The 26,980-nt window shown below is 43.4% G+C and overlaps 1 long non-coding RNA gene across 1 annotated transcript; it reads right to left on the bottom strand.

Moving 5' to 3' along the window:
- Positions 1 to 389: 389 nt before the first annotated feature.
- Positions 390 to 2,077, bottom strand: LOC141113007 (uncharacterized). Its single transcript, XR_012236696.1, has 3 exons — positions 1,972 to 2,077; positions 1,708 to 1,821; positions 390 to 1,242 (listed from the first exon to the last, which is right to left on the bottom strand). It is a non-coding gene; the product is annotated as an uncharacterized lncRNA (long non-coding RNA).
- Between the last annotated feature and the right edge of the window lie 24,903 nt (positions 2,078 to 26,980).

Raw genomic sequence — 26,980 nt, forward strand, 5'->3', positions numbered from 1 at the left:
TTTAATTATGGCAAAGCTTCTCAGATTCATCAAGTCAAGTCATCACATAAACTCTTCAGGTCTATCAAAAATGCAATAATTCAACACATACTAGGTATGTAAGGCAAGACTAGTGAATAAAAGGCAAGACTAGTGAATAAAATTGATAGCTTTATATCCAAAGCTTTGCATATAGTACAGATACTACACAGCAAGACAATGGGGCCACAAGACTCCTGAGAAATAGTACCAAAATTTGTCAATGACATTGAACCTTATGGACCTGAAGGAATACATAAATCAAAAACAGGTATGCTGACAAATCTAAGGCTTATTCTTCACGTTTATCAAAAGGTATTATCATATGACTCATAACTTCTGAGAAGTCAACCAAATTTAATTTTGCATCATAGAAGGGGGTGACAAATTAACATGCTGTTCACACTCCAGAAAGGTAATGCACACAGGAGACCCATAAGCAGAATCTAGGCTACTGGTTCAGTTCAGGGTGGACAATATCTTGTAGGTAGGCTTCCGTACACCTAAAGTACCTCCAAGGTCTCTGCTTGTCCCTAAATAGTTTTTCAGAATTGTGGAGTGTGGCTGTCAGTTCTTCCATATGGTGTTCAATGGTTTGCCACAAGGTTAGAAAAGTGGGGTATTCAATCATTGGTTGGTACCATCATCCTTTGAATGAATAAAGCAATGTTGGGTTGAAAGAGCAAGCAGCAAGGACCTCTCCAATTAGATCCAATCTCTTTCAAAAATATTAGGACTATTGCGGTACCAAAGGGGTATAGACAGAAGTATTAAAAAATTATATAGTTTATTCAAAATTGGGATAAAAAGTCCTGCAAAGGACACAGTATGGACAATAACAACATAGCACAATCATACATTAATTGTTACAGCAATATTGACAATCAAGTTATATAGATAGTGCCTACACAGACACATAGAGGCAGGTTATGTGGTACTTGCAGACGTGACCTCTACAGTTTCGCGGTGAAAAGCCGCTTCTTCAGGAGGCGTCTTTTTAGTACATATTCTACAAAATAGCAAACATAAAAATATCAACATTGCAATACATGAGAAAAGAAAACACAGATACATGGGAAATACAAAATTTGTATTGGAGAAGATAATCGTTATTAAATGTTGCACTCACCAACCTACACCCACAAGGGGTTTGGAGCGACACTGTGAGACGCCCACAAAAGGGTGTTCCCCCGGGGGCGGGGCAGGGGGGCACTTAAGATGGTACTATTGTAAAAAATATAGAGAATGAAGTATAAGTAATAAACAAATGGGGTTCTATTGAATAAAAGAATCACCCAAGTGCGTCAGGTTATGGTGGGAAGTGGTGTACAGAGGGAAGGAAGAAGGGGGGGGAAGAAATGGGGGGGAAAGGGGGGGAGGAAGAAAAGGGAAGAGGGGCTGAGAAGGGGGGGGGGAGAGGAAAAAAAGGGAAGGGAAAACGAAGGGGAGGGAGGGGAAAAAGAGGAAGAGAAGGAGGGATGGAAAGGGGGGGAAGGAGGGGAAGGAAGGGGGAAAGAAGGAGGGATGGAAAAGGGGGGGGTGAGAAAAAACCTAGGGGGAGAAGAGAGAAGAAGGAGGAATAGAACTGGGGAAAAAGCCAAAGAAAGGAAAGGGATCCATCACCTGACCAAAAAGGTATAAGTAAAAATGTTTAAAAGAGCGGGGGTTTGTATCGAAAGATATACCCACCGTTACTATAAAATTAAAACCATTGGCGAACTTGATGGCTATCCACACCCAGGGTATATGAATGGTGGAGCGACAATAACCAGAGGGACCAGGCAGCAATAACACAGGAGGTCCCTAAGGACAAATAGATAAGTTTGGGTTGTATCAAATTTACTACACACTTCTGCCGTAAAAAGAACTGCTTACAGGCAGAGGAGAAAGGGAATATAGTACCAGGTAATATCATGGAATCCCCCCCCAAAAAGACACATGATAGCTACTTACAATTTGCAATTGGCGTGGATAGACTTCTGGGTGTGTGCCTCTCTTTGGCAGACAGCTGAATCTGCTGCCTTAAATGCCCCCAACCCGGAAGTTAAACGGCGCTGAGGACAACAGCTGACGTCTCTTCCGGGTCCTATCCCCCTCTGTTGCGCAAGCGTGAGGAACCTTCCGCACAGGCGCACAGCTCCATAGTGATTGACGCAGCGGCATCGATCTGGAGAAGCAGCAGCTGGGCTCCGTGGAGCCCCGCCCACTGCCGGAGGATAGCAAGCCGCCGTGTGGGGGAGAATTAACTCCTCACATCACTCCGGAGAGGGGGCGAGTGTAAGGCTATATATTCAAGTAAAACAACAGAGTTAGCCATAAATAAATCACGGACGAGGATGCCAAATCACCGACAACGGGAACAACTTTGCCCATGGCCAGGGATATGCACCACTCTGCCCCATGCAAAACATTAAAACACAGTATACATGACAATGGTTACAGAGCATGTGTTTTTACAAAAATGCTTATGGTGAGTCAAATCAACAACATAAATATTTACAAACATAATATGTACACAACTGTATACAGAGAGTCCACTTGCCGACAGTCATGGGAAAAGACCTCATTATACAAAAAAGGAAGTAGGAAAGGCTGGGACATAATTAACATATGTACATATCACAGAGGATCAGATTGATGTGGGAAAGAAATACAATACTATATATGTAGTAAGATTCTAACGAGGGCTTAGAGAGCAACATCAGGGACTGATGGATAAATTATTCAAGAAAGTACTTGTAGGAATGTGCCTCATTGATACCAGGTGGAGTAAGAGCGTTAAGTCGCTCAATCCAGAGCTACTCACGCTTCAAAATTTGGCGATCCCAGTTGCCCCCTCTGGGGTCCTCAGGGACAACTTCTAAAACGGTAAACCTGATATAGTCAAAGTTGAAGCGGTGGTGAATGCCTATATGTCGACTCACCGTAGTCAACTTGCCATTAGTAGAGGCATATAAATGGTCACCTAGTCTCTGACGCAGCTCTCTAATCGTCTTTCCCACATAAAAGGCGCTGCAGGCTCAGGTCATCAGATAGATTACGCCACGGGTACCACAATTGGCTGAGTAATTTGGAAAAAACATCTCGCCGTTTGGGAGTAGAAATTGATGTCCTTCTTGAATCCAGGGGCAGTGTGGGCAATTGCCACACTTAAAAGTGCCCCTGGGTTCTTTTGGGCCAGATAAGGGGACTCTATAATGACTATGCGTGAGCCTGTCCCTCAAAGAGGTGGCCCTTTTAAAAACCAAATCAGGAGTTGGTTTAATATATTTTCTAAGTGTATGGTGATCTGTCAAGATATGCCAATGGCTTGATAGTATTTTGCGTAGCTGGTGGTGGTGGGTGGAGAATTTAGTGATGATATTAGTCATATAGGGTTTTTTGGGACGTGGAGGGCCGAACAGTAGTGTTTGTCGATCTACGGCTGAGGCCTTGTTAAACGCTTTCCTCAGAGTGGTACGATTGTAGCCTCTGGCCAGAAGTCGCGTGCGTAACGCATTTGCTTGTCTATGGAAGTCCCCGTCCTCTGTGCAGTTCCTTCTTAGTCTCAAATATTGAGCATAAGGGATACTGCGAATCAGAGGACGGGGATGTGAGCTGGAAGCATGCAACAGCGTGTTGCCCGCAGTAGGTTTGCGGTATAAATCTGTAGTTAATTGTCCAGCAGGGTTTTTGATGATCTGTACATCTAGAAAAGAGATGCTCTGAGTATTATATGTAAACGTGAAGTGAAGATTGAAGTGGTTGATATTTAACCTTTCAATAAATGCTTTTAAATGTTGCTCTGTACCTGTCCAAATGACCAGAAGGTCATCAATAAATCTGAACCAGCCCAACACATGGTTTAGAAAAGGTTCCATAAGGTCATCACCAAAGACCGCCCGTTCCCAACCACCCAAAAATAAATTGGCGTAAGAAGGGGCACACGACGTGCCCATTGCAACGCCTTGGGTTTGAAGATACAATTGATCCATAAGCAAAAAGTAGTTTTTGGTCAGAATAAATTCTAAAAGTTTTAGAATAAAGATATTGGTAGGCCAAGTATGATGGTCCTGTTCCATTAAGGAAGGAGCCAGCCATCCGGACGCCCTGCTCGTGGGGGATGCTTGAGTACAAAGCCTCAACATCAACAGCCATGAGGAGGGCATCCGGAGGGACCTGGACTCCCTCAATGTGTTTTAAGAGGTCGGTAGTGTCCCTAATATAATAAGATGGTAATCTCAATACATGAGGTAGTAGAAAGGTGTCAACCAGTTTGCTCGCATTCTCTGTTAATGAACCTTTACCTGAGACAATAGGTCGACCAGGGGGTACAGAGAGGTTCTTGTGAGTTTTGGGTAACGCATAAAACGTCGGAGTTCGCGGGAATTGTACATTGATGAATTTATAGGTATCTTCATCGATGAGGCCCTCTAAGAAGGCCCCCCCGATGAGTCCCCAAAATTCATCAATGGTTTGTTGGATAAATGTATTTTCAATAGGTAAGTACCAATTGGGGTTAGAAAGAATCTTGAGACACATGGTTTGGTATTGGTGATGAGTCATCAGCACCAGGTTACCACCCTTGTCAGATTGCTTTATGACGAGGTCGGTGTTTTTTTGGAGTTTGGTAACTGCCCGAAACTGTTGCTGGGTTAAACTAGGGGGTAATGCTTGCCATTGCTCTTTTTTAAGAGACAAAATACACTCGTGTAGAAAGGCCCATATGGATGGGCAAGTCATTAGGTCGGGGAAGGCTCTAGATTTCAATTTTAGACTGGGCTTGGGGTTAGGGTTTCGGAGGTTAGAGGTAATGTCTGTTTGACTACAGGGGAGGGAGTCAAGAGTGTCGACAGGGGCACTCGACTCAACCTCTCCTTCGTCAAGAAGTAACATAAGGCCCCGTAGTGCTCTGGACTCAGCTATAGTGAAATTTTTAGTTTTTTCCGCTAACTCTTTTTCCAGGTTGGCACGTCTTCGATCTTGGTCAAACATGTAATTGAAGGTTAATTTTCTGGCGAATAAATAGAGATCTTTAATTGTCTCATAGATATCAATTGACTCCGAGTAGCAAAAGCCCAAACCCAACTGGAGGACCTGTTCCTCCTCTGGAGTCAATTGATAGGATGTTAAGTTAATTATGTTAAGAGAATAGGGATTTTCTCCATCGTGAAGTGTAGCTAATTGTGAGACGTGCTTGGAACCGGGGCCTTTTGCACAAACGTGTCCAGATTCCCTTGTCTGGTGGGTTCTGGAGTTGCCTGTACTAAAAAACCGGGTTGTGATAGAAGTGTCTGTATATTAGGTTGTAAAAGTTTGGGAATGATGTTGTGTAAGGTGGGGTGGAGAGAACCCTCTTGAGGGGTCTGTCCACCCGGCCTTGGTGTTTGTGGTGTCTTAAGTGCTTTACCGTGTTGTTTGCCTTTTTTGGGTTGTTTGGTGATGGGATTGTCACCTGTGAGGGATCTTTTCCGAGGGACACTTGGTGCTCGTGACAAGGTGGAACATGTGGTAACCTGTGAAGATAGAGAAGATATAGATGAGTCCGATTCCGTACAGTCTGTTGCTGTCAGAATTGGAGGTTTCCGATTAAAATTCTTATTTTTTCTGGAAAATGATTTTCCAGATCATTTGTACGCATAGCCCTCTGAAAATGCCAGTTTATCCTGGAAAAGTTTCCTTTGTTTTTTAGTAATGATGTCTTTGTTGAAATTTTCTAATTTATCTTGTATCTCCTTCCACTTGCTTGTGAAAGAAGCCGAGTCTTTAATATTGGGAAATTGGTTTAATAATTGGTCAGGTGACGGATCCCTTTCCTTTCTTTGGCTTTTTCCCCAGGTCTATTCCTCCTTCTCTCTTCTCCCCCTAGGTTCCCCCCCCCCTTTTCCATCCCTCCTTCTTTCCCCCTCCCCCCCTTTCCATTCCTCCTTCTCTTCCTCTTTTTCCCCTCCCCCCCTTCGTTTTCCCTTCCCTTCCCCCCCCCCTTCTCAGCCCCTCTTCCCTTTTCTTCCTTCCCCCTTTTTTTTTTCCCCCCATTTCTTTTTCTCCCCCCCTCCCCTCCCTTCTTCCTTCCCTCTGTTCACCACTTCCCACCATAACCTGACGCACTTGGGTGGTTCTTTTATTCAATAGAACCCCATTTGTTTATTACTTATACTTCATTCTCTATATTTTTTTACAATAGTACCATCTTAAGTGCCCCCCTGGCCCGGCCCCGGGGGAACGCCCTTTTGTGGGCGTCTCACAGTGTCGCTCCAAACCCCTTGTGGGTGTAGGTTGGTGAGTGCAACATTTAATAACGATTATCTTCTCCAATACAAATTTTGTATTTCCCATGTATATGTGTTTTCTTTTCTCATGTATTGCAATGTTGATATTTTTATGTTTGCTATTTTGTAGAATATGTACTAAAAAGATGCCTCCTGAAGAAGCTGCTTTTGACCGCGAAACTGTAAAGGTCACGTCTGCAAGTACCACATAACCTGCCTCTATGTGTCTGTGTAGGCACTATCTATATAACTTGATTGTCAATATTGCTGTAACAATTAATGTATGATTGTGCTATGTTGTTATTGTCCATACTGTGTCCTTTGCAGGACTTTTTATCCCAATTTTGAATAAACTATATAATTTTTTTAATACTTCTGTCTATACCCCTTTGGTACCGCAATAGTCCTAATATTTTTGAAAGAGATTGGATCTAATTGGAGAGGTCCTTGCTGCTTGCTCTTTCAACCCAACATTGCTTTCTTCCATATGGTGGATATCATTGATTTGGGAGTACCACAGAACTGGCGGTCAGGGGCTACCTCCACAAAGTGGGGATGCAAGTCTTTGCTGCGTTAAGCAACTGCATGGTAAGAGTTTTATTATATTTCCAGAGGGGTCTTTCCATCAGGGGGAGTAAGCATGCAGATGGACTTCCTTTCAGTTCGACCAAGGTCAAATGTTTTATGGTGGTCTTCACCTCCTCCCAAAAAGGCCTTAATATGTGATATCGTGCTCACCTCCACATTGCACTGCCAACATGTGTCAGGGACTGCACCATCCATTTTATGGAGTACTTAAGGTACTCTGTACCATCTAGAGAGGAGAGGATTTTATACCCGGCTTCTTGATAATAGTTTGCTATGGAATGATCAAATGCTTTAGAGGGCAGAGGAGATACTTAGGGGCTTTTAGATCTCCGAGCAAATAGCAGCGGTCACTGCCCATGCTATCACAAGGGATTTTGTTCATCCCTTGTGATAACAAAGTTGATAAAAAATAAAATTTTAAAAAAGTAACATGCCCCACCCATGCTCACGTGGAAATGCAAATGCATATGTAGGTCCCACACCTACAGCCTTTCCAGAGCCAGTGATCTGGTGCCACGGACATGAGCAGCATTCTCCGCCAGTCATCCCAGAATCATCAGCGACGAACAGCGGCAGTCCCCTCGAGCAGAAACATCTCCTCCCTGTTCAAAGCACAGGCCGCAGCTTGCTCCGGTGCCATGGCCAGCAAGATGGCGCTGGCCCACCATGAGGCAGACTACAGTGGGGAGTCGCTCTAAGCACCGGAGGATGGGGTAAGAGATGTTTCCTCCCCTGACCATACACGAACGTAAAACATACAAAAAGAACAGGGGGGCACACCGACCTTGTGCATTACCAAAGATAAAATTTAGTCATAAAATAACAAGAAATATACTCACAAACAAGCTTTTAAAATAAGAGTTATCAATACTCCAGCAATAGCAAGCAGTATCTTTAAATGTCTACAGCCTGGACCAGATATTTGGAGGACCCAGATGGAATCGCAAGCGGCTTACTCGTTATGAGGGTGAACCCTCTTCCTCAGAGCCATGGTGATTAGATGCCATCTGGGTCCTCCAAATATCTGGTCCAGGCTGTAGGCGTTTAAAGATACTGCTCGCTATTGCTGGAGTATTGATAAGCATTATTTTAAAAGCACGTTTGTGAGTATATTTCTTGTTATTTTATGAATAAATTTTATCTTTGGTAATGCACAAGGTCATTGTGCCCCCTGTTCTTTTTGTAGATTTCAGTTATAAAGGATACCCATTATTCTGAGGAGGGCAGCAAGATTTGCGACATCCCACTGACTTTTCTAAAGAGGTTAGCTGCGCCACTTATTTAGCTGACCGGGCACCCGAGCGCAGGAGATTGCTTTGTGTTGCATGCACTAACCTACGCAGACATAAAGGAAACTTTTTCCACAGCCATCACAGACCTTAAAGCAGATCTGCTGGTGTTAACAGAAAAACTTGCCTTTACAGAGAGAGCATCAACATTTAGAGACAAATCTATTCAACGCCTGGTGCATACCATGGACTCCCACACTGCACATCTCACAGAGATGAACAGGCAAATCAAGGACATAGACAATCATGGCAGATGCAATAACATCAGGGTGAAGGGAGTCCTGGACTCTGTCCCCCCCCCCCCCCCCCCGACCAAATCAAACATGCTCTCCAAAAAATATTTAATGGCTTATTAAAGAGACCAGAGGATGCCTCTATTGAATTTGTAAGCGCTCACGAGCCCTTCAACCTAAAGGACCAGACCCTTCTCCTCCAAGAGACATAATCTGCTGCTTGCTGAATTTTGCCATGAAGGAAGAAATTCTGACCAAAGCAAGAATAAATAATTACATTTTGGTTAATGGTGACACCATCATTCTCTATCAAGATCTCTCCCCTATCACTCTCAGAAACAGGCGAGCTCTGCGCCCCCTGCTAGACGCCCTTAAAAACAATGGACATACATATAGATGGAAGTTTCCCTTTGCTCTGAGAGTCACTAATAATGGCAAAACCCATCTGCTTCGCACACCGGAGGATCTGCCAACGTTCTGTGATGCCTTTACAAATTCCGCAAGTTAGTGTTCCAGAGTGGTATGCAGAATTTAGACCCCCGTAACCGCCTAACAGCCCTCCACCCTCTCCACTCTTCCCACCTTCAAAGCAATTGAATAAAAAAACCAAGGCGAACAAATATCACACTGGGACCCCAGGAAGGGTATCATATCAATCCAAGTCTCCCAGGACCAAGAGACATCTTTTGAAATGTTTGACTTTTGACACATTATAGTATTTGTTGCAGTTACCTGATCCAATTTTGAACTTTGATTATTGGTCAGGAACTTTTAGGACTGGAGACTAGCCCATACCACGGGCTGGAGACAAGATCTGGGACAGGTCTACATCTGGTCTCATCCAGATCAAACATCCTATGCGCCCCACTGACATCCTACCCGGGATCCCTGAAAATTCCTACCCCATTGTTACGCTTCTACACTGCCCATCTATGCCAACTCTATTTGAAGTTTGAAAGAACATCAGGCACAGAAACTGCTCCTATTACCAATATCTGTTCGCAGTTAAAACATCATAATTTTCTCTTGTCATAACCATCACAAGAAATGGTGTTGAAGTCCCAGCTCTATTATGTCATAGACTACAGCTTTTACTGATCCTAAAAGAGACTGACTAAAAACCCTATGCTCATCTATTGTATGCTGCTATATCTTCACATACCAACTATATCACTCCTTACAAACAATCACACTTATTGGGTACACCCCATATATGGAGATCTCATGCAGGAGTGAATATACTCCCCCCCTTCCTCCCTCGCCCCCTCCTTCCCGCCCCACTCCCCTTCCACCCCCTATCTCTACTCACTCCCCCCCCTTACCTCTCCCCCTTCCCCTACCCTTCCCCTCATCCTCCCCTTCTGGTGCCACCATAAAAGAGCTCAATTTACATTTGTATTTCATATTAGAATTCAAAGGAAAGGTTATGGGTTCAGAACTACATTGTAGTTACTAACTTTTTGTTTATAATTTGTGGGTTGCAATATGGCTCCTCCCACGCACCCCACAAGTAGTTACGTAGCCAGTTATACAAACTGCTTTTTTGACTAGATTATTGAAGCTACAACCATTTTTTTGCCACAGATGTGACCCACCAAAAGGCGTTTTTACTGTATCCTAGTGCTTTATTCTCTCTATATACTGTAGAGTGTTTAATTACTTGGTTCATTTACTGGTTGTATAATATTTATCTCCTGTTTTTGTTTTTATTAATAGCCAGACATATACTCCTACTTTTCTTCTTATCTCATCTTTGCTGTTACTTCCTTCTTGACATCCCTGGACTACTGAATTACCAGGTCCACATCAACCGAATAGAACGCAAGGCACCCGATCCAGTTGAGGGAACGAATGGACATCATCCACCTCACTGTAAGTATAGAGACAGATTCACTGCAACTTGATCCACAACGACAAACTAAAAACAAAAAACAATCCACAAGTGGTTTTCCTACAGGAAACCCACTTCTGCACCATGCATGTTCCTAATCTGACAAACATTTCACTAGAGTATTTTGTGCCATCACATCTACATCAAAAACCAAAGGAGTGTCCATTTTGGTGAACAAAGAAAAGCCAATTGTTCTTAAACAACAACTATGTGACCCTGAAGGCAGATACCTTTTTCTTAAAGGTACTCTAGCAGGCAGACCTACTACATACGCCAATGTCTACTTCCCAAATACCACACAGTTTTCTTTCTGAAAACATATTGTAGAAGAACTCAAATGGTTTGCCACAGGATGTATCATCCTGGGAGGTGATTTTAATGTACCCCTGAACCCCTCTGTAGACACCTCAAATGGACACTCTAGTATCAAATACAACATACTTAAAAAAAACTCAAAGAACTACTGCAATCCCTGACAATAGTCGATGCTTGGAGAACGTTACACCCAGATGGTCGAGACTTTACATACTACTCTATGGCTCACGATAAGTACTCGCGTATTGATTACATCTTCATAACCCAAAGAGACAAATGCCGCGTACACACGAGTGGACTTTACGGCAGGCTTGGTCCGGCGTACCGGATTTCGTCGGACAATTCGATCGTGTGTGGGCTCCAGCGGACTTTGTTTTCTCAAAAGTTGGACGGACTTAGATTTGAAACATGTTTCAAATCTATCCGACGGACTCGAGTCCGGTCGAAAAGTCCGCTCGTCTGTATGCCAGTTTGACGGACAAAAAAGCCACGCTAGGGCAGCTATTGGCTACTGGCTATGAACTTCCTTATTTAAGTCCGGTCGTACGTCATCACGTACGAATTCGTCGGACTTTGGTTGATTGTGTGTAAGCCATTCATTCAGAAAGTCCGTCGAAAAGTCCGCCGGGCAAAGTCAGCCATAAAGTCCGCTTGTGTGTACGCAGCATTAGTAGACCTCAAGGATAGGAACTCAAACAATTTCTGACCATTCCCCAGTTTCCATACAACTGTTACCATCAACTCACCAACTCATCAAACTCCTAGCAAAAATTTTAGCGAATCGTCAACAACCGCTCCCGTCTAAGGTCATAGGACCTGAACAAGTGGGTTTTATGCCAGGTCGAGAGGCGAGAGATAATGTGATTAAGGCAGTGAGCTTGGTTTTTAAAATGCATACTGACAAAGTCGGCGGCCTTCTCCTCTCCACAGATGTGGAAAAGGCCTTCGACAGAGTGGCTTGGGATTACATGTTAGCTACTTGTAGGCATATTGGGCTGAGTAGCAATATGATGTCCTGGATTTCTTCCCTTTAACACAGACCATCGGCAAGAGTCAAAATAAATGGCTCATTATCTGAACCGGTACTAATACAAAACGGTACTAGGCAGGGTTGTCCACTGTCACCGTTATTATTCATTCTAACCCTTGAGCCATTCATACGCACCATAAATCTCAATTGCTCTGTCGGTGGGGGACATTGATTATAAGACTGCAGCCTATGCTGACGACCTTTAGTTTTTCATATCCCAACCACACATATCTCTTCCTAACTTACTGACAGCCTTTAACAACTTTGGATTTATCTCCAAAATGAAAATAAAGTACCACAAGTCTGAAGCATTAAACATAACCCTACAGGCAAAAGACCTGTCTGCTGTACAACAAAACTGTTAATTTTAATGGGAAACCAAAGCCATAAAAGTATTTAGGTGTAATGCCCTGTACACATGGTCAAATTTTCTGACGGAAAATGTGTGATAGGACCTTGTTGTGGGAAATTCCGACCATGTGTGGGCTCCATCACACATTTTCCATCGGAATTTCCGACACACAAAGTTTGAGAGCTTGCTATAAAATTTTCCGACAACAAAAAAATTTCGGAAATTCCAATCGTGTGTACACAAATCCGACGCACAAAGTGCCACGCATGCTCAGAATAAATTAAGAGACAAAGGCTATTGGCTACTGCCCCATTTATAGTCCCACGTACGTGTTTTATGTCACCGTGTTCAGAACGATTGGATTTTCCGACAACTTTGTGTGACCGTGTGTATGCAAGACAAGTTTGAGCCAACATCCGTCTGAAAAAATCCATGGATTTTGTTGTCGGAATGTCCGATAAATGTCCGACCGTGTTTACAGGGCATTAGAATTACGAGAGACCCTAATAAACCATTTGAACACAACTTCCCATCCCTATTGTCAACCATCGGGCAAAATCTCAAAACATGGTCAAAAACTTCTCATTGTTTGGAAGGGCATCTATTATTAAGATGACAATTTTGCCATGTCTATTATACTGTATGCAAGCTCTTCTGATCACCATTCCTTCCACCTACTTTAGAATGTTAAAAACCATTCAAACACGCTTTGTCTGGGCCAACAAAAAACCCTGCATTAGCTTCAGTCACATGACCAAATCAAAAGCATGTGGAGGCATGGGACTCCCAAATTTCAGGCAATATTACTATGCAATACATATTGCAAGGGTGGTTGCCTGGAATTGTCACGCAGACACAAAGGATTGGATACACTTAGAACCTTTTCTACCTCCCTATTGGAGGTTGCCCCTTGGATCCCCCCCTTGAGGTGCCCTAAAACACTTCTGCAACATCCATTAATAGGGGCCACTTTTAATGATGAGGTGAAAGGTCTTTAAATGAATGATATCTCCTCTTCTCCTGGACCACTCACTCCACTAACAAACCCTCCTGACTTTATTCCAGGAATAAACAACAAATACATTACCATGATCTCAGGTAAACCGTTCTTGGCAACACATGCAGGGACTTTTAAACTTAAATCTACACTGAGAGATGAATTCAAGTTCACCGACCTTCCATTCTGGACATATCTACAGATGAGTAGCTACCCCACAACAAAAAAATCCAAAAATGTATTTAATAGGCCATTAACAACTTTTGAGACACTTTGCCTGAAAGGGGAAAGAACAGACAGAACCATCTCCCAATCATATGCGTGGCTACAATAAGATGCTGACCAACAAAAAGATAACTTGAGCTCCTTAAGCTCAAGAACACAAGAAACAGCCTATAAAATTCTAACACAATGGTATGCTACTCCAGATAAACTCAATCATTGGTTCCCACAATTTTCAGACAAATGCTGGAGATGTGGGCAATCACGAGGTACAATGCTCCCCAGAAATCTTGCTTGTTTGTAGGTGTCCAAATACTTATTTTCCACCATAATTAGCAAATAAATTATTTTAAAAATCAGACAATGTGATTGTCTGGATTTGTTTCCACATTTTGCCTCTCATAGTTGAGGTATACCTATGATGACAATTACAGGCCTCTCTCATCTTTTTAAGTGGGAGAACTTGCACAATTGGTGGCTGACTAAATACTTTTTTGCCCCACTGTATCTGTGTAATGTATGCTCTTATCTCTCTTTACTTCTTCCCTAACCTTTTCTATCATAGGATTTAGCCTTAATATATTATTAATCTCTTGATAGCATGTGTATGACCATTATAGCAATATTTTGTATCATTAGTAACATTTTTGTTTTAAGGTTGTATCATTCATGGTGTAGTTGCTAAGCTCGGATTAATACAAGTTTCTTTTCTGTACAATAGTAAGTTTAAATGAATTAGATTGTTATCCTTTTCGCACAAGTACCATGCGTTCTTACTTTCATGGGTTGAATCATATAGAAAAAGGTTTTTATGTCACTTATTTTATGTATCATTAACCATATAAATGAGGTAGGTAAACTTAGCCATGTCAATATGTATGCGTGTTTACATGTGCATGCGCGTGTATGGTTATATACACATGTGCATGCCTATATGCATATGTGCGAAGGGGTTGTGTGTATATGTGTACATGTGTATTTGCCTCATATAGGCCTTTCTCTTAGTCATTTAGGTAAAACTATGTGTGTTTCTCTTAAATATACCCATGGGCTCCGCCCTTTTTTAATTCTCTTGACACAATAATACTTTAATTCTAGCCCCTCATCTATGTATATAGTGAATGAACCATAGAAGGGAATTGCATCACCTTTAAAATGTTGCCAACATCCCAAATTAATGTAGAAAAAGAAAGGACCCTGAAACAGGGAACTTTTGTACCCCCCGGTACAGTGGGACTTTATAGGCGAACAGAAAAATTACGTTTATGATAAAAATTATTATTTATTTATTAGACATTGATCAAAAAAGCATAAAAACAAGACAGACTAAACATATATCTGTACAGAAGTGCTTGTGCAGCAAATTTTCTTTCATGCTGATTACTTTACACTTATCATTTATAAGTACATATTTCTCTATAAGCCCGACATGTTTCAGGACGATGTCCCTTCTTCAGAGGCGTGTTGAAGAGAGAAAATATATATATATAGGCGTATTCTGAAAAAACAAATGAGAACAATTCACACACTGAGATATTGTACAGAACAAACAATTCGCATCATGACATCCGACAGTGTACAACATACATACCAGTATTCGGTCCTTAAAGAGAAAATGCTGTGCACAAAATGTGCAAAATAGCAAATCTTTGTAGCAGGAGAAAGAGATGATTGAATTAAATGAAAATGAAAAAAAGAAAAAGAAAAAAAAAAAGAAAAAAAAAGACCACCAATTAGCCAATGACGGGCATGGCAGCTTTCCCTTGGAACGAGGATCAGCTCTGCAAAGGCCCCCGAATGGGAGGATGGCCCTGCCAAAACCTCACTGTAGCCCTAAAAAAAGGTGGGGGGGGGGAATAGGTTTATATAAATTACTGAATCACACTGGATTATTTTAAAATAAACGTTTTTTTGAATATTTATTAAATAAGAGATATATGTTGTATATTTAATATTTAGGATTTCAACGTAGTATTATGTCATATTTATATAATGGAAAGGGGGAGAAAAAGGGAGGGAAAAAGCTTGTTTTCTCCATAATTTCACTAGTAATTTTAAATGGAATATCTGCTCTATGTTACAGCCGCAAGTTTAATAGTATTTTTGTTGCTGTGCGACTGCATTTCCAAATCCCAGAAAGAAATAGAAGCATCATAAATATAAGCATGACTTTTGTCCCCAATAGTTGTACTATGGAGACATGGCTTCACATGTGTATTAATCAACAAATAAAAAAGAAGAAAAAAAAGAGACCATCCGTGTAGTTATATACCGAACTGCACAGCTATAACAGGAATTATAATGGAGGAGATGGTAAAGCATTACCTTTCCTTTATTTAAAAATTATATATGAAGGATATCAAATGAAACTTTGTTACTTACTCGCTCAAGATACACGTGTTGAACAGAAAGCTGAAGCGTGGTGTTCATTAGGCATGTGTGGCTTAACACTGGGCAGGACGCCAATTGCGTTTTTTAAAACAGCCGCCGGCGCCTGCGCAGTGTAAAATATTCCCTGGGTGTCAGCAAAGATGGATGTACACCGTCGTGTGTGACGCACAAGCGTCATAACAAGGCGAGGTGCGCAGGCGGCCTAGACAAGGTAGCAGACTGGAGAAGCTGAAAGACCGTGTCATCGCATCTAGCGCGGTGATGACATATGGGGGCGGTGTTAGGAAACAGAGAGAGGCAGCGGAGCTGTGCAATAGGTTGCCAAAGGCGATCTAATCATCACCATGACAACCAAAATACAAAGGGCACTCAGAAGTGAGCAAATGATAAAAATAATGATCACAAACGAAGATGTTGAATAAGAAAAGGTTACAAAAAACTAGGGGGCTTATGACTTGGGACATCCAAAAGGGGGAGGCCCCAGGGACAAATCTGCACGGCACCCGCCCAATGCCTAAGCCTTAGGGGAGCGTCATGCAGGCAGGCCCCACCGACGCACAAAACACCGCAAATGCACGTCCGGACTCATCCGGACACACATGCAGTGTAAGAAAAGGCCATGCCCCCATCAAAAGATGGGCAGGACATGGCCCCCGTGCGCCAGGCGGAGACAAGACCAGGACCAAGGGCACAAAAAAAAATAAAAATAAATAAATATACATCAATATCAACAAAAACATAGATATATATGTATATATGAATACATTGATCTAAAAGATTTGGTAATTTTATCGGTTTGGATGCATGAGCACAATCGGATACACATGATGGAAAAATAACAAGGTAGTTTTATCGGTCTGGATGCATGGGCACAATCGGATACACATGATGGAAAAATAGCAAGGATCGATTGGTACAGAACAAAGAATTGGAGCAGTGAATGCATGAGACAAAATAAGAAAAACATCGGAAACAAGCACCAAAATAGCAGTTCCATACACAAACACATTTGGTACATTTTCATATGGTCGTGTCAATAACATTCATAGTTATGTTAAAGTACATTTGTAAACAAACATTTATGAATATATTAAGTGCATTCATGAGCAAAATACATTTATGGATGTATTGACTGCATTTTTATACAACATGAGCAGTACTATGTGAAAAATAGTATCTCACAAAAAAGCGTAAATTATCGCATCAACCTTAAATCCTTTATCCATGTTATTTAAACGTTACCTAACTTGGATGTTTTTAGATACATGGTATGTTTGGGTATGACGAATTATTCTTTTTCACATCCTCCTGATACAAAACCGTCTAGGAATTGACGGAAACTCATTTGGGTATTCAGGCCTGGAAATTAGGTTGCATTGAGGCTGGCAATCCAACGGACCTCCCTCTGGAGCAAGATCTTGTTCCAATCACCGCCCCTTGTATCCAGATGAATCCAGTCGAGGATGGTGAAGTGGACAAGGGGAAATTTTCCCGTGTGATGGTTTCGCACATGTTGCCCAGAGACCCAGACCTTCCTCTGGGGCTACAAAAGGTTGTAACTGTGGGGAATGAGCTGGTGGAAGTGGTAGGAGATTAGTTGGAGACGTGATAGGCTACACATGACACATGCTGTACACATGCTCATTAATGCACTTAATATATTCATAAATGTTTGTTTACAAATGTACTTTAACATACCTATGAATGTTATTGACACGACCATATGAAAATGTACCAAATGTGCTTGTGTATGGAACTGCTATTTTGGTGCTTGTTTCCGATGTTTTTCTTATTTTGTCTCATGCATTCACTGTGCCAATTCTTTGTTCTGTACCCATCGATCCTTGCTATTTTTCCATCATGTGTATCCGATTGTGCCCATGCATCCAGACCGATAAAACTACCTTGCTATTTTTCCATCACGTGTATCCGATTGTGCTCATGCATCCAAACCGATAAAATTACCAAATCTTTTAGATCAATGTATTTATATATACATATATATCTATGTTTTTGTTGATATTGATATATTTTTTTTTTTTTTTTTTTGTGTCCTTGGTCCTGGTCTTGTCTCCGGCCGGCGCACGGGGGCCATGTCCTGCCCATCTGTTGATGGGGGCATGGCCTTTTCTTACACTGCATGTGTGTCCGGATGAGTCCGGACGTGCATTTGCGGTGTTTTGTGCGTTGGTGGGGCCTGCCTGCATGATGCTCCCCTAAGGCTTAGGCATTGGGCGGGTGCCATGCAGATTTGTCCCTGGGGCCTCCCCCTTTTGGATGTCCCAAGTCATAAGCCCCCTACTTTTTTGTAACCTTTTCTTATTCAACATCTTAGTTTGTGATCATTATTTTTATCATTTGCTCACTTCTGAGTGCCCTTTGTATTTTGGTTGTCATGGTGATGATTAGATCACCTCTGGCAACCTATTGCACAGCTCCACTGCCTCTCTCCGTTTCCTAACACCGCCCCCATATGTCATCACCACGCTAGATGCGATGACACGGTCTTTTAGCTTCTCCAGTCTGCTACCTTGTCTAGGCCGCCTGCGCACGTCACCTTGTTATGACGCTTGTGCGTCACACGCGACGGTGTACATCCACCTTTGCTGACACCCAGGGAATATTTTACACTGCGCAGGCGCCGGCGGCTGTTTTAAAAACAGCAATTGGTGTCCTGCCCAGTGTTAAGCCACACATGCCTAATGAACACCATGCTTCAGCTTTCTGTTCAACACGTGTATCTTGAGCGAGTAAGTAACAAAGTTTCATTTGATATCCTATATAATTTTTAAATAAAGGAAAGGTAATGCTTTACCATCTCCTCCATTATAATTCCAGTTATAGCTGTGCAGTTCAGTATATAACTACACGGATGGTCTCTTTTTTCTTCTTTTTTATTTGTTGATTAATACACATGTGAAGCCATGTCTCCATAGTACAACTATTGGGGACAAAAGTCATGCTTATATTTATGATGCTTCTATTTCTTTCTGGGATTTGGAAATGCAGTCGCACAGCAACAAAAATACTATTAAACTTGCGGCTGTAACATAGAGCAGATATTCCATTTAAAATTACTAGTGAAATTATGGAGAAAACAAGCTTTTTCCCCTCCCTTTTTCTCCCCCTTTCCATTATATAAATATGACATAATACTACGTTGAAATCCTAAATATTAAATATACAACATATATCTTTTATTTAATAAATATTCAAAAAAACGTTTATTTTAAAATAATCCAGTGTGATTCAGTAATTTATATAAACCTATTCCCCCCCCCACCTTTTTTTAGGGCTACAGTGCAGTTTTGGTGGGGCCATCCTCCCATTCGGGGGCCTTTGCAGAGCTGATCCTCGATCCAAGGGAAAGCTGCCACGCCCGTCATTGGCTAATTGGTGTTTTTTTTTTTTTTTTTGTTTTTTTTTTCTTTTTCTTTTTTTCATTTTCATTTAATTCAATCATCTCTTTCTCCTGCTACAAAGATTTGCTATTTTGCACATTTTGTGCACAGCATTTTCTCTTTAAGGACCGAATACTGGTATGTATGTTGGACACTGTCGGATGTCATGATGCGAATTGTTTGTTCTGTACAATATCTCAGTGTGTGAATTGTTCTCATTTGTTTTTTCAGAATACGCCTATATATATATTTTCTCTCTTCAACACGCCTCTGAAGAAGGGACATCGTCCTGAAACATGTCGGGCTTATAGAGAAATATGTACTTATAAATGATAAGTGTATTCAAAAAAAGTATATTTTAAAATAATCTAGTGTGATTCAGTAATTTATATAAACCTATTCCCCCCCCTTTTTTTAGGGCTACAGTGCGGTTTTGGCGGGGCCATCCTCCCATTCAGGGGCCTTTGCGGCGTTGATCCTCGATCCAAGGGAAAGCCGCCACGCCCGTCATTGGCTAATTGGCGGTCTTTTTTTTTTCTTTTTTTCATTTTCATTTAATTCAATCATCTCTTTCTCCCGCTACAAAGATTTGCTATTTTGCACATTTTGTGCACAGCATTTTCTCTTTAAGGACCGAATACTGGTATGTATGTTGGACACTGTCGGATGTCATGATGCGAATTGTTTGTTCTGTACAATATCTCAATGTGTGAATTGTTCTCATTTGTTTTTTCAGAATACATATATATACTTATAAATGATAAGTGTAAAGTAATCAGCATGAAAGAAAATTTGCTGCACAAGCACTGTACAGATATATGTTTAGTCTGTCTTGTTTTTATGCTTTTTTGAGCAATTTCTTATAAATAAATAATAATTTTTATCATAAACGTCATTTTTCTGTTCGCCTATAAAGTCCCGCTGTACCGGGGGGTACAAAAGTTCCCTGTTTCAGGGTCCTTTCTTTTTCTACATTAATTTGGGATGTCCGATGGAGCGGCGTGCGCGATAGCACACGGGTGTGCGCGGTAACTCACGCACACCCATTGTGACGCTCTGGCGGGGCTATTTAAAGCGGCTCCAGCGCCCAGACGGGTTGCTGGTTTGTCATCAGCTCCTGTTGGTTCCTGCTTCCTGTTTATGCTTACCTGATTTCCTGTTGTGACCCGGACTGCTCCCACTATGCTACTTTTCTCCTGGGTTGACCCTCGGCCTACTTAAAGGACTCTGCCTTGCCTGCCTCCAGTGTTTGACCCTCGGCCTGTTTAACGGACTTTGCCTTGCCTTCCTCCAGTGTTTGACCCTCGGCCTGTTAAACGGACTTTGCCCTGCCTGCCACCAGTGTTTGACCCTCTGCCTGCTTAAATGGACTTGCCTTGCCTGTCACCTGTGTTTGACCCTCGGCCTGTTCAACGGACTTTGCCCTGCCTGCCACCTGTGTTTGACCCTCTGCCTGCTTAAATGGATTTGCCTTGCCTGTCACCTGTGTTTGACCCTCTGCTTGTTTACAGATTTGCTTTCTCTACCCAGCATCGGGTCCTCAGCCAGTTCCAAGACTCCTGCACCCCCAGATCCGGCTCTGCAGTCTTCCACAAGAAACTCTATACCTGCTGGTGGCCCGTGCTCCTTAGTGCCACCCATTCCCTGTATCATCCCCAGGGGATGAAGTGCGCGTAGTTGCAAGGGCGGACCACTCCCGGCATCTCGGCCTCGGTAAGTACTCTCTTGACAGTAGAACCAGCCAGATGTCTGAGGCCGACAGAGCGCGTTCCCCTTTAGAGATCCTGTGCCAGCAGGTCTCAGCTCTCACCGATGCAGTCCAGAAACTACAGGAAGGCTATACCCAAATTGATAGCCGCCTTCAGCAACTATCCGGTCCACCTTTACCTGCAGCCGCAGCTCCTGCACCTACTAGTGGGGCCTCCGCCTCTCAGTCCACTGCAAGCTCAACTGTAGTTAATGGCGCTCCCTGAGCCCAAGGTCCCTACACCTGAGCGCTTCTCAGGAGATCGCAAGAAATACAGGGCCTTTAAGAATGCCAGCTCTCTCTACCTGGCCCTCCAGCCCAGGACTTTTTCTTCTGACGCAGTAAAAGTGGGGTTTGTCATCTCCCTTCTAGCTGAGGAGCCACAAGCTTGGGCTTACAACCTGATGGAACAGAGGAGTCCTGTCTTGAATTCTATTGATACTTTCTTTGATAGCATGGCACAACTTTATGATGATCCGCAGCGCACTGCCACAGCTGAAGCAATCCTGCATAGTTTGTCTCAAGGGAGAAGGCCAATAGAGGATTACACAGTAGAATCACGCAAGTGGGCAGCTGACACTGGCTGGAATGAGCCTGCCTTGAAGTACCAATACCATCAAGGTCTGTCTGAGGTCCTTAAAGTGGTGTTCCACCCAAAAAAAAAAAAAAAAAAAAAAAAAAAAAAAAACATGAATGTGCCTAAAAAAAACAAAAACAAAAAAAAACAAAACATGTGCAAATTTTTTTTTTACTCACCTCTAAATGCCTGTTGCTAGGGGGTTCCTCGTAGTCTGCCTCTTTCAGTGTCTGGGCTGGTGCATCACTTCCCCTCGGCACAGGAAGGGCTCAGCTCTGCTCCCTCCCTCTTGTTAATCATCTGGGACCCATTACAGGTCCCAGATGACTGGGCGGCCAATCAGTGCGCAGTGGGTGCCCGGCTGTGAAGCCACAGCCCGGCGCCCACAGTTGCAATGCCAGCGCCGCCGAACGGAGGGGGAGGCAAGCGGGGCTTCAATCCCCCGAATAGCTGGACCCTGGGACAGGTAAGTCTCCAATTAAAAGTCAGCAGCTGCAGTATTTGTAGCTGCTGACTTTTAATTTTTTTTTCTCCTCTTTAAGGATGAATTGGCTAGGATAGAAACTCCAGCCTCTCTAGAGGAGTTAATCCAGTCAGCCACCAAGTTGGATAGGCACCTACGTGAGTGGCCGTGTGTGGATTACAGGTAATTAAACAACATAACGGTAAAAAAACGATATCCACTACCACTCATTCCCGAGCTGTTCCAACAATTCCGGTCGGCCCAGATCTTCTCTAAACTGGATCTTCGGGGTGCTTACAATCTCATCAGGATTCGGGCCGGGGATGAGTGGAAAACCGCCTTCAGGTCCAGGTTTGGGCACTACGAGTACCTGGTAATGCCTTTTGGGCTATGCAATGCCCCGGCCACTTTCCAACATCTGGTCAATGACATCTTTTGAGAATACCTTGACGACTTCCTAGTCGTCTACCTGGACGATATTCTCATTTTCTCTGCTACCATTGAGCTTCACCGAGTCCATGTTAAAAAGGTCCTCACCATACTCAGGAATCATAAATTATACCTCAAAGCTGAGAAATGCGAGTTTGAGAAGACTGTTGTGCAGTTTCTGGGATTCATCATCTCTACCAATGGGGTCGCAATGGACCCACAAAAGGTCAAGGCAATCCAAGAATGGCCGGCCCCATCAGACAAAAAAGGAGTACAACGTTTAATCGAGTTTGCTAACTTTTATAGAAGATTTATTGTTGGCTTTTCATCCATTGTGGCACCTATCACCCAGCTCACACGTCAACACGACCGTTTCCAATGGTCACAGCAAGCACAGGAAGCCTTTACCAAGCTTAAGACCTTGTTCGTATCCACACCAATCTTACAACATCCTGATCTGGCCCTACCATTTGTATTAGAAGTGGATGCTTCGGAAACTGCTACAGGGGCCATCCTCTCCCAGAGACATGGGCCCAAGGCCATTCTTCACCCTGTAGCCTTCGCATCCCGGAAACTGAGCCCACCAGAACTAAATTATGACGTAGGTGACAGGGAGCTGCTGGCCATCAAGTTCGCCCTAGAAGAGTGGAGGTATTTATTGGAAGGGGCGTCTCATCCAGTTATGATCTTCACCGATTATAAAAATCTAGAGTATCTCAGGACAGCAACTTTAACTTTCATGTATCTTACAGACCGGGCTCTAAGAACGGAAAGGCAGATGTGCTCTCTCGGATGTTCTCTGTAACCCCTCAGATCACTGAACCTAGTACCATCCTTTCTCCGCAAAACTTCCTTGGAGTCACCCAATCTGATCTAATGACCCCCATCAAATCCTCGTCTAGTCACTATTCCGGTCCGGAAATACATGCTTTAAAAAAACATGATGAGCTGCTCTGGGCCCGAGAGAAAATTTTCTTTCCACGGGATGTAAGGCCTCTGGCTCTCAAAACCTTCCATGATCACAAACTCGCAGGCCATTTCGGAACAAGAAAGACTGCTGAGCTGATCTTCCATTCTTTCTGGTGGCCAGGGTGGAGACAGGATTGTAAGGACTATGTATCTTCTTGTTTACTTTGCCAACGCAATAAGGGTCTAAACATTAAATCTTGGGGCCTACTAAAACCCTTGCCCATTCCAGAACGGCCATGGGCGGAAGTATCAATGGACTTTATTGTGGACCTACCTCCTTCGGCGGGGTTTACCACCATCCTGGTCATTGTTGACCGCCTCTCCAAGATGGAGCATTTCCTGCCCATGGTGGGCACCCCCTCTGCTTCTGATACAGCTAATACCTTCCTCAAGGAGATAATTAGACTTCATGGTGTGCCCAAGAGTATCATCTCGGACAGAGGTGTCCAATTTACCTCCAAATTTTGGAAGGAGCTCTGCAAGACTCTGGAAATAAAAATGTTCCTCTCCTCTGCGTACCATCCTCAGAGCAATGGCCAGACGGAGAGAACGAATCAAACTTTGGAGCAGTACCTCCGATGTTTCTGTTCTGGTTCTCAGGATGATTGGGTGACTCTCCTACCATATGCGGAGTTCGTCTACAACAACTCTGTTCACTCCGCAACTAACCAAACACCCTTCTGGGCAAAGTTTGTATTCCATCCTCCTTTCCTCCCTAACATCATCCCTGAAATGTCTGTTCCTGCCATACAAAGCCGGATAGACTCTATCCAATCTAACATTCAAAAAATTCAGGACACCTTGCAGAAAGCTCAGGACAGTTATAAGAGACAGTATGACCGAGGAAGGAAGGAGAATCCAATCTTCAAAGTGGGTGAGGAAGTTTGGTTGTCAACCGCAAATCTCATATTACCTCTGCCCTCACGGAAACTTGGGCCAAAGTTCATTGGGCCTTTTAAGATTAAGAGGATGATCAACCCTGTGGCATTTAAGCTGGCATTACCAACCTCTCATAGGATACACCCAGTTTTCCACGCATCCCTGCTAAAACCTGTGGTGGTCAGTCCTTTCCCTGGGAGAAAGTAGCCTCCTCCTCCTCCAGTTGAAGTGGATGGGGAAAACAGATTTGAAGTGGAGTCTATCTTGAGTTGCAGGAAGAGGGGCAGACAGCTCCAATATCTAATTCAGTGGAAGAGATACCCTCCCGAGGACAATTCCTGGGAGCCCACTAGGAATCTCCATGCCCCATGTTTAATCCAAGCTTTTCATCAGGAACATCCTGAATTGATGTCCAGTCTGGGCGTCCAGAGTCCGCCCCTTGGGGGGCACTGTCAGAGAAGGGTCTTTTCCAGCCGCACTCGCCATAGTCCTGTGCGCATGCGTGGTGGATTTGCGCTCTGGTGCACGTGCGGTCCAATGGAGCGGCGCGCGCGCATGTGCGATAGCACACGGGGGCGCGCGATAACTCGTGCACGCCCGTTGTGACTCTCTGGCGGGGCTATTTAAAGCGGCTCCAGCGCCCAGACGAGTTGCTGGTTTGCCGTCAGCTCCTGTTGGTTCCTGCTTCCTCTTTATGCTTACCTGATTTCCTGTTGTGACCCGGACTGTTCCCACTACGCTACTTCTCTCCTGGATTGGACCTCGGCCTACTTAACGGACTCTGCCTTGCCTGCCTCCAGTGTTTGACCCTCGGCCTGTTCAACTGACTTTGCCCTGCCTGTTACCAGTGTTTGACCCTCTGCCTGCTTAAACGGACTTGCCTTGCCTGTCACCTGTGTTTGACCCTCTGCTTGTTTACAGATTCGCTTACTCTACCCAAGATTGGGTCCTCAGCCAGTTCCAAGACTCCTGCACCCCCATATCTTCCACATGGAACTCTATACCTGCTGGTGGCCTGTGCTCCTTAGTGCCAACAATTCCCTGTATCATCCCCAGGGGATGGGGTGCGCGTAGTTGCAAGGGCGGACTGCTCTCGGCATCTCGGCCTCGGTAAGTACTCTCCTGACAGGTACCCTGTGTACTGCGTCAATGGGCACTAAGACATTTTTTTCCTGGTCTGTAGCGCCAGTTATCTCTGAACTGCCTGTTGTCTTCTTCTTCTTCTGGATAGTCTCTTCTAAGGTCTTACCCAGGAACATCTTCCTATTGGAGTTAAAGGGAGAAAACACTCATACGAGTGAAGACAAAATAGGCTGCGCACCCCAAATAATGGATCAAAAGACGGGAAATCCCCCAAAGAGGGGTTTTTTAGCAGCCAGCAATAATCAAAAGGTACAAAACTGGTAACGTAATAAATAGTTTTTATTATTAAAAAACATCAAAAAGTATTACTACTGACATGTATAGTCAGAACATGAACTGTGGCACAAAAGCAATGGGTTAAAAACAACACCAATGACATGTATGTATGTTACACCATATGTGGCAGTAATACAGAAGTCTTGTATGTAAGATGCTGACGCGTTTCAACCCCAGTGGGTCTTCTTTAGAGGATATATGTATAACAACTGTAAAGGTGTAAACATATATTAAAATACTTAAAAGAGAAAAAAGAAAACTATGAACAAATCTATTTGTATGTTTTTACCGGTCACATTGTATTCGGTAGTTTCAAGTAGCCTTGGTGTAGAAAAAATTCCTTCTTGCTCTATCCTAGAGTCTCCCAGCGGTCGGCCCAGTCAGCAAAGGAACAAATAGCACACACATGCCTTACGAGGAGTCACACACTAAATAATCCCCAAACTTGAGGGGCAACAGAAAAGGGAAGGGTGTGAGCGGCACCTATGGTAGAATATCATAATATAGTAAGTGGACAACTCAAAGCAATGTTTATAAAGTTTAAGGAGTTTGCCTGTATATTTATTAGAGGTTATGTAGTGTCTAAGTATACATGTATATTATCAAGTGTTGTATGTGAGTGGTCCATGTGGTAGAACCAAAAAGAAGCCAAGTGAGAAAGTGAAAGAGGGGGAGGGGGAAGGAAAAGGAAAAAGGGGGAGAGAGGGGTGGGAAAAAAGGGGAAGGAAAAAAGGGGGGGAGAGTGAAGGGGAAAGGAAAAGAGGGAGCAAGGAAAAATGGGAGGGGGGAGAGGGGGGATGGGACAAGACAGAATAGTGTGGGAGTGAGGCAAGGGAAAGAAACAGGGAAAGAAAAAGCTTGGACCAATTTCAATTACAAACACTGGAATAAGGAAGTGTGACAAGATGTGAAAAAGTTTCATAGAATAAAGAAGGTGCATAGTGATGATGACAGTGTGAGAGGGCCACTATGGGGCCAGAGAAGACAAGTAGTGCTGGAAAAATGCCATAAAAAAAATAACACCCTGAAAAAACCGTGCAGTGGGAAAATAGATAAGTGAGTGTATAAAAATATATTACAAAATGCAATCATTACCTTGACTGGTGTATAGACGATCAATCAGATCGAAAGGAAAAAGTGCACCATGTGGGGGAGTCTATAGTGTCAAAAATGTATTTTTTAAGTCAGAAATATCCATAGTGTTAAATAAAGCTACCATGGTGTGGACCACACACCATGGAGTTTAGTGACGACATGTAAGAAATCTTACCAGTCCACAAAGTTCTAGCAGCGTAAGAGCGTCCGGTGTGTGACTCCCTCGGCGTTACGGAAGAGGAAATCCCGGATCCACCGTCGTTTCCGCCGCAAATGCGAAGGCGCCGTGACGTTATGCGCATGGGGTCAAGCGTGCGCGGGCGAGTACACGGCGTCCGGGAACGATCCGGAATGCCGCTGGCAGGGAAAGGAATAGCACCCACCATGGTGCTGCCACCTAGTGGGTGCTTAGGGAGACACAGGGCCC

Source organism: Aquarana catesbeiana, linkage group LG11, assembly GCF_042186555.1.
Source record: "Aquarana catesbeiana isolate 2022-GZ linkage group LG11, ASM4218655v1, whole genome shotgun sequence".
Classification (NCBI taxonomy): Eukaryota; Metazoa; Chordata; class Amphibia; order Anura; family Ranidae; genus Aquarana; species Aquarana catesbeiana.